This window comes from Anomaloglossus baeobatrachus, unplaced genomic scaffold (assembly GCF_048569485.1).
Source record: "Anomaloglossus baeobatrachus isolate aAnoBae1 unplaced genomic scaffold, aAnoBae1.hap1 Scaffold_254, whole genome shotgun sequence".
Classification (NCBI taxonomy): domain Eukaryota; kingdom Metazoa; phylum Chordata; class Amphibia; order Anura; family Aromobatidae; genus Anomaloglossus; species Anomaloglossus baeobatrachus.
The window spans coordinates 271,670-281,245 of record NW_027442112.1 but is presented as its reverse complement, the minus strand read 5'-3'; positions in this window follow the sequence as shown (position 1 = coordinate 281,245).

Below are 9,576 nucleotides of genomic sequence, written 5' to 3'. Positions count from 1 at the left end.
GGCTCTATATAATCCTCACGTCTGTTCTTCATGTGATCGCGGCTCTATATAATCCTCACACGTCTGTTCTTCATGTGATCGCGGCTCTATATAATCCTCACACGTCTGTTCTTCATGTGATCGCGGCTCTATATAATCCTCACACGTCTCTTCTTCATGTGATCGTGGCTCTATATAATCCTCACGTCTGTTCTTCATGTGATCTCGGCTCTATATAATCCTCACACGTCTGTTCTTCATGTGATCGTGGCTCTATATAATCCTCACACGTATGTTCTTCATGTGATCGCGGCTCTATATAATCCTCACGTCTGTTCTTCATGTGATCGCGGCTCTATATAATTCTCACACATCTCTCCTTCATGTGATCGCGGCTCTATATAATCCTCACACGTCTCTTCTTCATGTGATCGCGGCTCTATATAATCCTCACACGTCTCTTCTTCATGTGATCGCGGCTCTATATAATCCTCAAGTCTGTTCTTCATGTGATCGCGGCTCTATATAATCCTCACACGTCTGTTCTTCATGTGATCGCGGCTCTATATAATCCTCACGTCTGTTCTTCATGTGATCGCGGCTCTATATAATCCTCACGTCTGTTCTTCATGTGATCGCGGCTCTATATAATCCTCACGTCTGTTCTTCATGTGATCGCGGCTCTATATAATCCTCACGTCTGTCCTTCATGTGATCGCGGCTCTATATAATCCTCACACGTCTGTTTTTCATGTGATCGCGGCTCTATATAATCCTCACGTCTGTTCTTCATGTGATCGCGGCTCTATATAATCCTCACACGTCTGTTTTTCATGTGATCGTGGCTCTATATAATCCTCACGTCTGTCCTTCATGTGATCGCGGCTCTATATAATCCTCACACGTCTCTTCTTCATGTGATCGCGGCTCTATATAATCCTCACACGTCTCTTCATGTTATCGCGGCTCTATATAATCCTCACGCGTCTCTTCTTCATGTTATCGCGGCTCTATATAATCCTCACGTCTGTTCATGTGATCGCGGCTCTATATAATCCTCACATGTCCCTTCTTCATGTGATCGCGGCTCTATATAATCCTCACACGTCTGTTCTTCATGTGATCGTGGCTCTATATAATCCTCACACTTCTGTTCTTCATGTGATCGCGGCTCTATATAATCCTCACGTCTGTTCTTCATGTGATCGCGGCTCTATATAATCCTCACACGTCTGTCCTTCATGTGATCGTGGCTCTATATAATCCTCACACGTCTGTTCTTCATGTGATCGCGGCTCTATATAATCCTCACACGTCTCTTCTTCATGTGATCGTGGCTCTATATAATCCTCACGTCTGTTCTTCATGTGATCGCGGCTCTATATAATCCTCACACGTCTGTTCTTCACGTGATCGTGGCTCTATATAATCCTCACACGTCTCTTCATGTGATCGCGGCTCTATATAATCCTCACGTCTGTTCTTCATGTGATCGCAGCTCTATATAATCCTCACACGTCTCTCCTTCATGTGATCGCAGCTCTATATAATCCTCAAGTCTGTTCTTCATGTGATCGCGGCTCTATATAATCCTCACGTCTGTTCTTCATGTGATCGCGGCTCTTTATAATCCTCACGTCTGTTCTTCATGTGATCGCGGCTCTATATAATCCTTACATGTCTCTTCTTCATGTGATCGCGGCTCTGTATAATCGTCACACGTCTCTTCTCATGTGATCGCGGCTCTATATAATCCTCACACGTCTCTTCATGTTATCGCGGCTCTATATAATCCTCACGCGTCTCTTCTTCATGTTATCGCGGCTCTATATAATCCTCACACGTCTGTTCTTCATGTGATTGTGGCTCTATATAATCCTCACACGTCTGTTCTTCATGTGATCGCGGCTATATATAATCCTCATGCGTCTCTTCTTCATGTGATCGCGGCTTTATATAATCCTCACATGTCTCTTCTTCATGTGATCACGGCTCTATATAATCCTCACACGTCTCTTCTTCATGTGATCGTGGCTCTATATAATCCTCACACGTCTCTTCTTCATGTGATCGCGGCTCTATATAATCCTCACGTCTGTTCTTCATGTGATCGCGGCTCTATATAATCCTCACGTCTGTTCTTCATGTGATCGCGGCTCTATATAATCCTCACACGTCTGCTCTTCATGTGATCGCGGCTCTATATAATCCTCACACGTCTGTTCTTCATGTTATCGCGGCTCTATATAATCCTCATGCGTCTCTTCTTCATGTGATCGCGGCTCTATATAATCCTCACACGTCTGTTCTTCATGTGATCGCGGCTCTATATAATCCTCACGTCTGTTCTTCATGTGATCGTGGCTCTATATAATCCTCACACGTCTGTTCTTCATGTGATCGCGGCTCTATATAATCCTCACGTCTGTTCTTCATGTGATCGCGGCTCTATATAATCCTCACACGTCTGTCCTTCATGTGATCGCGGCTCTATATAATCCTCACACGTCTGTTCTTCATGTGATCGCGGCTCTATATAATCCTCACACGTCTCTTCTTCATGTGATCGTGGCTCTATATAATCCTCACGTCTGTTCTTCATGTGATCTCGGCTCTATATAATCCTCACACGTCTGTTCTTCATGTGATCGTGGCTCTATATAATCCTCACACGTATGTTCTTCATGTGATCGCGGCTCTATATAATCCTCACGTCTGTTCTTCATGTGATCGCGGCTCTATATAATTCTCACACATCTCTCCTTCATGTGATCGCGGCTCTATATAATCCTCAAGTCTGTTCTTCATGTGATCGCGGCTCTATATAATCCTCACACGTCTGTTCTTCATGTGATCGCGGCTCTATATAATCCTCACGTCTGTTCTTCATGTGATCGCGGCTCTATATAATCCTCACGTCTGTTCTTCATGTGATCGCGGCTCTATATAATCCTCACGTCTGTTCTTCATGTGATCGCGGCTCTATATAATCCTCACGTCTGTCCTTCATGTGATCGCGGCTCTATATAATCCTCACACGTCTCTTCTTCATGTGATCGCGGCTCTATATAATCCTCACGTCTGTTCTTCATGTGATCGCGGCTCTATATAATCCTCACACGTCTGTTTTTCATGTGATCGTGGCTCTATATAATCCTCACACGTCTCTTCATGTTATCGCGGCTCTATATAATCCTCACGCGTCTCTTCTTCATGTTATCGCGGCTCTATATAATCCTCACGTCTGTTCATGTGATCGCGGCTCTATATAATCCTCACATGTCCCTTCTTCATGTGATCGCGGCTCTATATAATCCTCACGTCTGTTCTTCATGTGATCGCGGCTCTATATAATCCTCACACGTCTGTTCTTCATGTGATCGCGGCTCTATATAATCCTCACACGTCTGTTCTTCATGTGATCGTGGCTCTATATAATCCTCACACGTCTGTTCTTCATGTGATCGCGGCTCTATATAATCCTCACGTCTGTTCTTCATGTGATCGCGGCTCTATATAATCCTCACACGTCTGTCCTTCATGTGATCGCGGCTCTATATAATCCTCACACGTCTGTTCTTCATGTGATCGCGGCTCTATATAATCCTCACACGTCTGTTCTTCACGTGATCGTGGCTCTATATAATCCTCACACGTCTCTTCATGTGATCGCGGCTCTATATAATCCTCACACGTCTCTTCTTCATGTGATCGCGGCTCTATATAATCCTCACACGTCTCTCCTTCATGTGATCGCAGCTCTATATAATCCTCAAGTCTGTTCTTCATGTGATCACGGCTCTATATAATCCTCACACGTCTGTTCTTCATGTGATCGCGGCTCTATATAATCCTCACGTCTGTTCTTCATGTGATCGCGGCTCTTTATAATCCTCACGTCTGTTCTTCATGTGATCTCGGCTCTATATAATCCTTACATGTCTCTTCTTCATGTGATCGCGGCTCTATATAATCGTCACACGTCTCTTCTTCATGTGATCGCGGCTCTATATAATCCTCACACGTCTCTTCATGTTATCGCGGCTCTATATAATCCTCACGCGTCTCTTCTTCATGTTATCGCGGCTCTATATAATCCTCACACGTCTGTTCTTCATGTGATTGTGGCTCTATATAATCCTCACACGTCTGTTCTTCATGTGATCGCGGCTATATATAATCCTCATGCGTCTCTTCTTCATGTGATCGCGGCTTTATATAATCCTCACATGTCTCTTCTTCATGTGATCGCGGCTCTATATAATCCTCACACGTCTCTTCTTCATGTGATCGTGGCTCTATATAATCCTCACACGTCTCTTCTTCATGTGATCGCGGCTCTATATAATCCTCACGTCTGTTCTTCATGTGATCGCGGCTCTATATAATCCTCACGTCTGTTCTTCATGTGATCGCGGCTCTATATAATCCTCACACGTCTGCTCTTCATGTGATCGCGGCTCTATATAATCCTCACACGTCTGTTCTTCATGTTATCGCGGCTCTATATAATCCTCATGCGTCTCTTCTTCATGTGATCGCGGCTCTATATAATCCTCACACGTCTGTTCTTCATGTGATCGCGGCTCTATATAATCCTCACACGTCTGTTCTTCATGTGATCGTGGCTCTATATAATCCTCACACGTCTGTTCTTCATGTGATCGCGGCTCTATATAATCCTCACACGTCTGTCCTTCATGTGATCGCGGCTCTATATAATCCTCACACGTCTGTTCTTCATGTGATCGCGGCTCTATATAATCCTCACACGTCTCTTCTTCATGTGATCGTGGCTCTATATAATCCTCACGTCTGTTCTTCATGTGATCTCGGCTCTATATAATCCTCACACGTCTGTTCTTCATGTGATCGTGGCTCTATATAATCCTCACACGTATGTTCTTCATGTGATCGCGGCTCTATATAATCCTCACGTCTGTTCTTCATGTGATCGCGGCTCTATATAATTCTCACACATCTCTCCTTCATGTGATCGCGGCTCTATATAATCCTCAAGTCTGTTCTTCATGTGATCGCGGCTCTATATAATCCTCACACGTCTGTTCTTCATGTGATCGCGGCTCTATATAATCCTCACGTCTGTTCTTCATGTGATCGCGGCTCTATATAATCCTCACGTCTGTTCTTCATGTGATCGCGGCTCTATATAATCCTCACGTCTGTTCTTCATGTGATCGCGGCTCTATATAATCCTCACGTCTGTCCTTCATGTGATCGCGGCTCTATATAATCCTCACACGTCTCTTCTTCATGTGATCGCGGCTCTATATAATCCTCACGTCTGTTCTTCATGTGATCGCGGCTCTATATAATCCTCACACGTCTGTTTTTCATGTGATCGTGGCTCTATATAATCCTCACACGTCTCTTCATGTTATCGCGGCTCTATATAATCCTCACGTCTGTTCATGTGATCGCGGCTCTATATAATCCTCACATGTCCCTTCTTCATGTGATCGCGGCTCTATATAATCCTCACGTCTGTTCTTCATGTGATCGCGGCTCTATATAATCCTCACACGTCTGTTCTTCATGTGATCGCGGCTCTATATAATCCTCACACGTCTGTTCTTCATGTGATCGTGGCTCTATATAATCCTCACACGTCTGTTCTTCATGTGATCGCGGCTCTATATAATCCTCACGTCTGTTCTTCATGTGATCGCGGCTCTATATAATCCTCACACGTCTGTCCTTCATGTGATCGCGGCTCTATATAATCCTCACACGTCTGTTCTTCATGTGATCGCGGCTCTATATAATCCTCACACGTCTGTTCTTCACGTGATCGTGGCTCTATATAATCCTCACACGTCTCTTCATGTGATCGCGGCTCTATATAATCCTCACACGTCTCTTCTTCATGTGATCGCGGCTCTATATAATCCTCACACGTCTCTCCTTCATGTGATCGCAGCTCTATATAATCCTCAAGTCTGTTCTTCATGTGATCACGGCTCTATATAATCCTCACACGTCTGTTCTTCATGTGATCGCGGCTCTATATAATCCTCACGTCTGTTCTTCATGTGATCGCGGCTCTTTATAATCCTCACGTCTGTTCTTCATGTGATCTCGGCTCTATATAATCCTTACATGTCTCTTCTTCATGTGATCGCGGCTCTATATAATCGTCACACGTCTCTTCTTCATGTGATCGCGGCTCTATATAATCCTCACACGTCTCTTCATGTTATCGCGGCTCTATATAATCCTCACGCGTCTCTTCTTCATGTTATCGCGGCTCTATATAATCCTCACACGTCTGTTCTTCATGTGATTGTGGCTCTATATAATCCTCACACGTCTGTTCTTCATGTGATCGCGGCTATATATAATCCTCATGCGTCTCTTCTTCATGTGATCGCGGCTTTATATAATCCTCACATGTCTCTTCTTCATGTGATCGCGGCTCTATATAATCCTCACACGTCTCTTCTTCATGTGATCGTGGCTCTATATAATCCTCACACGTCTCTTCTTCATGTGATCGCGGCTCTATATAATCCTCACGTCTGTTCTTCATGTGATCGCGGCTCTATATAATCCTCACGTCTGTTCTTCATGTGATCGCGGCTCTATATAATCCTCACACGTCTGCTCTTCATGTGATCGCGGCTCTATATAATCCTCACACGTCTGTTCTTCATGTTATCGCGGCTCTATATAATCCTCATGCGTCTCTTCTTCATGTGATCGCGGCTCTATATAATCCTCACACGTCTGTTCTTCATGTGATCGCGGCTCTATATAATCCTCACACGTCTGTTCTTCATGTGATCGTGGCTCTATATAATCCTCACACGTCTGTTCTTCATGTGATCGCGGCTCTATATAATCCTCACACGTCTGTCCTTCATGTGATCGCGGCTCTATATAATCCTCACACGTCTGTTCTTCATGTGATCGCGGCTCTATATAATCCTCACACGTCTCTTCTTCATGTGATCGTGGCTCTATATAATCCTCACGTCTGTTCTTCATGTGATCTCGGCTCTATATAATCCTCACACGTCTGTTCTTCATGTGATCGTGGCTCTATATAATCCTCACACGTATGTTCTTCATGTGATCGCGGCTCTATATAATCCTCACGTCTGTTCTTCATGTGATCGCGGCTCTATATAATTCTCACACATCTCTCCTTCATGTGATCGCGGCTCTATATAATCCTCAAGTCTGTTCTTCATGTGATCGCGGCTCTATATAATCCTCACACGTCTGTTCTTCATGTGATCGCGGCTCTATATAATCCTCACGTCTGTTCTTCATGTGATCGCGGCTCTATATAATCCTCACGTCTGTTCTTCATGTGATCGCGGCTCTATATAATCCTCACGTCTGTTCTTCATGTGATCGCGGCTCTATATAATCCTCACACGTCTTTTCTTCATGTGATCGTGGCTCTATATAATCCTCACACGTCTCTTCTTCATGTGATCGCGGCTCTATATAATCCTCACACGTCTGTTATTCATGTGATCGCGGCTCTATATAATCCTCACACGTCTGTCCTTCATGTGATCGCGGCTCTATATAATCCTCACGTCTGTCCTTCATGTGATCGCGGCTCTATATAATCCTCACGTCTGTTCTTCATGTGATCGCGGCTCTATATAATCCTCAAGTCTGTTCTTCATGTGATCGCGGCTCTATATAATCCTCACACGTCTGTTCTTCATGTGATCGCGGCTCTATATAATCCTCACGTCTGTTCTTCATGTGATCGCGGCTCTATATAATCCTCATGCGTCTCTTCTTCATGTGATCGTGGCTCTATATAATCCTCATGCGTCTCTTCTTCATGTGATCGCGGCTCTATATAATCCTCACGTCTGTTCTTCATGTGATCGCGGCTCTATATAATCCTCACACATCTGTTCTTCATGTAATCGCAGCTCTATATAATCCTCACACGTCTGTTCTTCATGTGATCGCGGCTCTATATAATCCTCACACGTCTGTTCTTCATGTGATCGCGGCTCTATATAATCCTCACACGTCTGTTCTTCATGTGATCGTGGCTCTATATAATCCTCACGTCTGTCCTTCATGTGATCGCGGCTCTATATAATCCTCACACGTCTCTTCTTCTTGTGATCGCGGCTCTATATAATCCTCACACGTCTCTTCATGTTATCGCGGCTCTATATAATCCTCACGCGTCTCTTCTTCATGTTATCGCGGCTCTATATAATCCTCACGTCTGTTCATATGATCGCGGCTCTATATAATCCTCACATGTCCCTTCTTCATGTGATCGCGGCTCTATATAATCCTCACGTCTGTTCTTCATGTGATCGCGGCTCTATATAATCCTCACACGTCTGTTCTTCATGTGATCGCGGCTCTATATAATCCTCACACGTCTGTTCTTCATGTTATCGCGGCTCTATATAATCCTCATGCGTCTCTTCTTCATGTGATCGCGGCTCTATATAATCCTCACACGTCTGTTCTTCATGTGATCGCGGCTCTATATAATCCTCACACGTCTGTTCTTCATGTGATTGTGGCTCTATATAATCCTCATACGTCTGTTCTTCATGTGATCGCGGCTCTATATAATCCTCACGTCTGTTCTTCATGTGATCGCGGCTCTATATAATCCTCACACGTCTGTCCTTCATGTGATCGCGGCTCTATATAATCCTCACACGTCTGTTCTTCATGTGATCGCGGCTCTATATAATCCTCACACGTCTCTTCTTCATGTGATCGTGGCTCTATATAATCCTCACGTCTGTTCTTCATGTGCTCTCGGCTCTATATAATCCTCACACGTCTGTTCTTCATGTGATCGTGGCTCTATATAATCCTCACACGTATGTTCTTCATGTGATCGCGGCTCTATATAATCCTCACGTCTGTTCTTCATGTGATCGCGGCTCTATATAATTCTCACACATCTCTCCTTCATGTGATCGCGGCTCTATATAATCCTCAAGTCTGTTCTTCATGTGATCGCGGCTCTATATAATCCTCACACGTCTGTTCTTCATGTGATCGCGGCTCTATATAATCCTCACGTCTGTTCTTCATGTGATCGCGGCTCTATATAATCCTCACGTCTGTTCTTCATGTGATCGCGGCTCTATATAATCCTCACGTCTGTTCTTCATGTGATCGCGGCTCTATATAATCCTCACACGTCTTTTCTTCATGTGATCGCGGCTCTATATAATCCTCACACGTCTCTTCTTCATGTGATCGTGGCTCTATATAATCCTCACACGTCTGTTCTTCATGTGATCGCGGCTCTATATAATCCTCACACGTCTGTCCTTCATGTGATCGCGGCTCTATATAATCCTCACACGTCTGTTCTTCATGTGATCGCGGCTCTATATAATCCTCACGTCTGTCCTTCATGTGATCGCGGCTCTATATAATCCTCACATGTCTGTTCTTCATGTGATCGCGGCTCTATATAATCCTCACGTCTGTTCTTCATGTGATCGCGGCTCTATATAATCCTCAAGTCTGTTCTTCATGTGATCGCGGCTCCATATAATCCTCACACGTCTGTTCTTCATGTGATCGCGGCTCTATATAATCCTCACGTCTGTTCTT